This window comes from Temnothorax longispinosus, chromosome 5 (genome assembly GCF_030848805.1).
Source record: "Temnothorax longispinosus isolate EJ_2023e chromosome 5, Tlon_JGU_v1, whole genome shotgun sequence".
In the NCBI taxonomy this organism is placed as follows: Eukaryota; Metazoa; Arthropoda; class Insecta; order Hymenoptera; family Formicidae; genus Temnothorax; species Temnothorax longispinosus.
In genome coordinates, this window is record NC_092362.1 from 10,555,296 (window position 1) to 10,561,575 (window position 6,280).

Here is a 6,280-nt window from a genome sequence, read left to right on the forward strand (position 1 = left end):
ATCTTTCATCGGGCTAGCCGGTTACTACCACAAATTCATAGAGAATTTTTCGAAGATAGCAAAGCTCTTGACACGGCTCACGAAGAAAGGCGAAAAGTTTAATTGGTCAATGAAACAGCAAAATGCATTCGAAAGAAAATTGACGACTACTGAAAGAAAAATTAACGACGGCGCCCGTGTTGAATTACCCTGATTTCGACAAGGAATTCTTAGTGACGACGGACGCATCAGATTACGCCATCGGAGCCGTGCTTTCACAGGGGCCAGTAGACCAAGACCGACCGATCGTTTACGCCAGCAGAGTGTTATGCAAAGCGGAACAAAATTATAACACGACCAAAAAAGAATTATTAGCGATCGTGTGGGCGGTAAAACATTTCCGCCCATATTTATACGGAATCAAATTCAAAATAATAACCGACCACAAGCCACTGATTTGGCTATTCAATGTAACCGATATATATATATATATATATATATATATATATATATATATATATATATATACTGACATTTCTCAAGATAACCTAACAAAATTCAGCAAGGCGCGCGATACCGGTGGAAGACCAGGAGACAAATACAGTTGCCAAAGCTTTCGTTACGAAAGTGGTCTTGGAACACGGATTACGTGCAAACTACTAAAAATCGAAAAGATTCAGACGACAGCATACCACCCAGAAAGTAACGGAGCGTTAAGGTGGAAGCACATAAAATTGCAGGAGCCATAAGCAGAAGGCAGAAGCCATATGCGCATGCGCTATGGTATCTGTAGAGCTCTACAGATACCATAGCGCATGCGCATATGGCTTCTGCCTTCTGCTTATGGCTCCTGCAATTTTATGTGCTTCCACCTTTAGAAAGATCGCATCGCACTTTAGCAGAATACCTGAGGCATTATATAAACAAAGTGTTGTGGACTCGCCCTACGGACCAGTTCGGGAAGGTGTCGCGCGGAGCGCGACGAGGCCGGTTGAAAACGAAAGCAAAAACGGAACAGACTTGCTATTTTCGATTCTCATTATTATTTCCATTTTATCTATTGTATTTTGTGTGTGTGTTCAATAAATACTTTCTTAAAGTTATAACATATTGGCGACGAGGATAAACGTTGATAAAAACGGAAAATAAGACCAAGGAAAAGGAATCACTGCCTAAGAAAATAACATAACTTAGAAAATGACAGACGCAACGGCAAAGACAGTCGTAGGAACCGTAGGATCGGTTTCCGAGTTCGTACCAGGTTCGGCAGATTCGTAGGAAGTATACCGTGAACAACTGGGGTTTTATTTTGAAGCGAACGACATTACTTCAGAAAACAAGAAAAAAGGAGTTTTTTATTTGGCATGCGGCAAGGTAACGTACGCCACACTGCGGTCACTGGCTACCTCTAGAAAACCGAGCGAATTGACGTTCAATGAGGCCGTCACACTGTTGTCCGAACATTTTAATCCTCGGCCCAGTAAGTTTGTTCAAAGATTCAAATTTAATCGCCGTGATCAGCTGCCCAATGAGACGTTGGCGGACTACTTAGCGGAGCTCAGGAGGTTGAGCGAACACTGCGAGTTCACGGATTTAGAAGAAATGTTATTGGACAGATTGATTTGCGGAATGAGAGATGAGCGATTCCAACGAAGGCTGTTGGCTGACGCTGACCTTGCAACCGCACGCGCCGTGTCGACCAACCGACGCCGACGTTGACGGTGATGCCGCGTGGAGCGGCGCAGGACGAGCGGGACGAGCCCAGCGACGAGTTCCTGAGCCCATCTACAGGGGAGGAGACCTCCGGGGACGAGGGGGACATCCCCGCTAGAAATTAAGTTGCGCGAGCGCTCCGAGGACGGAGTCACATGGGGAGCTGAAACCCCACTTTTCCTTTTTCTTTTGGTTTTCCAGTTAATTACATATTTATCCGTTTTCTCGTTTATTTGACCGTAAAGTCACGTTGGTCCATTTTATCCGTCCGGCGCGAATAGTATTAAGTTATGCGCCGAGCAGCGGCTCACATAGTTCTTAAGACCTTTCCTCCCGATCCACACAATTTGATTTTCTTTTCGCATAACGATGCCCGGCCCGACTGGGAAGAGAGTTATTTTGTTTTTGGACATGTGCGTGGATCGCGGTAACGCACATTTGAGTTCAACGGTCGAGTCACACACAATCTTCAAAGCGCGGGCACCAAGTGCACGAACCACACGTGCCGCACGAGTAATAATTATGATGCCGACTCACGGGGTCCCCAAGAGGAGGCATACGCGAAAACGACGCGATTCAAACACGCGGACATAGGGTTCGAGCGACAACCCACGAAATCGCGAACGGGACGCCATCTCGGGAAAAGGCCGAAGGTGCGTCCGAAGGGAGACCCGACCGACCCTAGGAACCGAGCGCGGGCGAAATTCGAGCACCCGGACACGTAGTTCGGGCGACAACCCGCGAAATCGCGAGCGGGACGCCATCTCGGGAAAAGGCCGAAGGTGCGTCCAAAGGGGAGTCCGACGGACCCTAGGAACCGAGCGCGGACAAAATCCGAGCATCCGGACATGTAGTTCGGACGACAACCCGCAAAATCGTGAACGGGACGTCATCCCGGGAAACGGCCGGAGATGCATGCTAGGGAACACCTAGTACACCCGGGGGACAAACCGCGGTCGAGATCCGACCACCCGGACATGTGATTCGGGCGACAACCTGCGCGATCGTGAACGGGACGTCATCCCGGGAAACGGCCGGAGATGCGTACTAGGGAACACCTAGGGAACACCTAGTACACCCGGGGAACAAATCGCGGTCGAGATCCGACCACCCGGATGGTGGGTTATGGCGACAGTCGCAAAGACCGATAGACCCGGACATCGGCTACGAGAACTTAGGCCGGAATACTGTCAGTAGGGACCGTGGAAACAGGCACCAGGGTCGCCGCCATCGGCGGACATGTCAAAAGCGACCTAGACGTCGTCTCCGAGAAGTCGACCCGGAATCGGCATTAGGGACGTAGGAGTGGCCGTGCGCACGGGTCGGCGCCCTCAAAAGTCAAATTTTCGAAGTGGTGGAAAACCACTACCCGGAAGCCGATTAAGCGTATCGCAAATAGTGTATTGGCGGCGGAAATTTCCATCGGGAACATCTGGCGCGCACCTGGCGAGCCCGAACTCGTAAACAGCTATTGTATCTGCGTAGCATGGAAAGTTACCGCGAGGAGAAAGCGGCCGAGACCTCATGGTGGGGGTAAAACTTCGGAGGTAGGGCGCCCGAGAGAGGAATATTTTTCGAGGCAGTCTCTCGTGGGCGCTCGTACAGGTAGCAACCTTCTCGCGCGTATATCTCGGCGTGTCGCAGTAACTATCGCGAATACGTACCGGATTACGATTATAAGCCTACCACAGTGTCCGAAACAAATGGGAACGCCCGCAGATAGCGTTACATGACGCCGATACGAAAGGCGTACGGTTTTTCGCGTACCGAAAACGAGAAATCGCACTTTGCGAGACGTGCGACCGCTATCTTGCGCGGCATCAATAATTGTAAACCACCACCATTGTGAAATAATAGTTAACAATAAAAGCAATAATTATTTGTGAAAATATATACGAATATATCGATTACTTACCTTCAACTTACCTAAACAAGCGACTGTCGTCCATCTTGTGTGGCGGTGACCGAGCTCGAAAGTCATCAGTGCTGCTGCATCAGAGGAGGCCATAGATGAGGCACCCGTGGCGGAAACCTGAAAAGAAACGGCATTAATCATAGTTATTGCGACAATTCTCATACTTACCTCTGTCGCGACATCTCCCATACGCGGTGATCCTGGACGGCAGTGAGCAGCAGTGATCCATGACATCGGCGATGATGATGAAGCACCCGTAAAGAAAACCTGAAAATAAAAGAGAATCAGTTAGTTGATTGATCTTAATGCTGGGACTTACCCGATCAAGTGATTGTCGCGCCATCTTGGTTCCACGAGTGAGGCAGGCTGATGATAGATAGCGGAGGCTTGCGGCAGAGCAACACAGAGGAGGCACCCGTGGCGGGAATCTAAAAGGAGAAAGGGTTAAGGAGAGATTAACGTGTATATACCTGATCAAGCGGTTGTCGCGGTAACCGGTGTCCCTGGCTGGCCGACCAAGGCCATACCTAGCGGTATCTTGAGCACAGGCGATGCTGACGAGGCACCCGTGACGGGATCGAAAAATAAAATTGTTTAAACAAATTGTTCAACTTTAATGTCGTTTGCATTACGAATACCTACCTTCTCGGTAGTTTAAGGTTAAACCGAGTGGCGACCGATGACTTAGAGGACAAAATCGCGTACCCCGTAGTCCGGTTACGTATTGTTCGGTTACAACCTTACGTTCAAGAAAGTCAAAGATGCAGCGTTGGCAGACGAGTCAGCGAACAAGAACATTTCGGAATTGAAAGCAAATTATAACACTGGACAGCAGGTGGAAAGCACAATAAATAAGCAACAGGAAAGCAAAAAACGACCGTGTTTCAGATGCAACGGGAGTCACCTTCCTGAAACTTGTACACACATTCAGACGAAGTGCAGATACTGCAAAAAAATTGGTCACGTTGAAGGAGCTTGCTTCAAGAAAAAAAGAAATGGAAAGAAAGACTCGTCCAACCAAAGCGAAGGACAAAAGAAGAAAAAGACATCAAAATGCCATCGTACAGAAGAAGATGGTGAGAAAAACAGTTTGGTCAGCTATCTATTTAACGTATCTGCACGTGAAACTACCGATAAACGAACAGCATCGATAGTGATTGAAGGATTTCGGGTAGAAATGGAGATCGATTCGGCAGCCGGACACACTATCATAGGTCGAGAAACGTTTAACAGGATATGGCCTGCCGGTAAGAAGCTGGAAAGTTCTAAAGTAATTAATCCTCCAAACTTGGTCGAAACAACAACTTGAAACTTTGGGGGAGTGCGATGTCGAAGTACAGTTTCGAGGTATCAAATCACAGTTGCGACTGATTATCATGGCAGACAACGGACCAAATCTTCTCGGGCGGGACTGGTTTGGAACATTGGGGATCTCGATAAGCGGAACACATTGAGTGCAAGAGGAGGCTCTGCCACCGGCGTTGGCGCGATACAAAAAGTTTTTTGCCAAGAATTGGGACGCTATAGAGGAGCGCCCATCAAGATCGTATTAGACGAGGAAGCAAGACCAATTTTCGTGCGGTTCCGCTGGCTCTGCAAGCGATAGTTGAAGCAGAATTAACACGAAAGTAAATGAAAGCGTATTAGAACAGGTAAATCGATCCGATTGGGCAACACCCATCGTTCCGGTGCTGAAGCGGAACGGAGATATCCGTTCTGCGGTGACTACAAGGGCATGGTAAACACCGTTATCAAAACAGATGTCTATTCTCTACCGACTATAACAGAAGGTCTGGCGGTATTGGCTGGAGGAAAAGTCTTCACCAAACTTGATTTAGACCGGGCATATACGCAAGTACGTGTGGACGAGGAGTCGTCGAAGGTTCTAACACTGAACACCACCAAGGGTTTCGGGTCAAAAGGCTTCCGTTTGGAATTTCGTCAGCTCCTGCATGTTTCCAAAGACTTATGGAAACCATCCTCGGAGGACTGAAGGGAATCATCGTTTATTTAGACGACATTCTAATCACGGGTCGGTCGGTAGACGAACACTGGCAAAGAGTACAAGACGTTTTGAAGCGCTTCGAAGAGGTAGGGTTGCGCATTAATAGAAATAAGTGCGCATTTGCAAGATACTCTGTCAAATTTCTGGGGTTCAAAATTGACGCCGAGGGAGTGCACCCTACGGACGAGAAGGTTCGAGCAATAAAAGAAGCGGCACTGCCAAGAAATAGAACAGAACTAGAGTCGTTTTTGGGCTTGATGAATTTTTATGAGCGATTTATGCCGAATAAAGCATTGGTCGCAGGACCTCTCTACGAACTACTGTCGAAGAAGGCGGCCTGGGTGTGGGGTTCAAGACAAGAATAAGCTTTTCAGCAGTCTAAGGAGTTGCTAACAACGGACAGGGTGCTGACACATTACGATCAAACAGTGCCTCTATTGTTGCGAGTAAGTATAAGGAGAAGCACGCATGTCATTTGCATAATTTTATTAGAAATATTCTGCCGTGATATCGCCTTAGGGCGACTCTGTTTTCAGACAGTTGCATGCGCAAAGTGCAATAGAGCAGAGAAAAAAGAAGGCAAGCAAAGCAGAGGAAGCAGGAGGAAGATTTTCGAATATCTGTTGCGGCGACAATTCGGAGGTTAGGAGAGGCCCGTAGAATGCAGA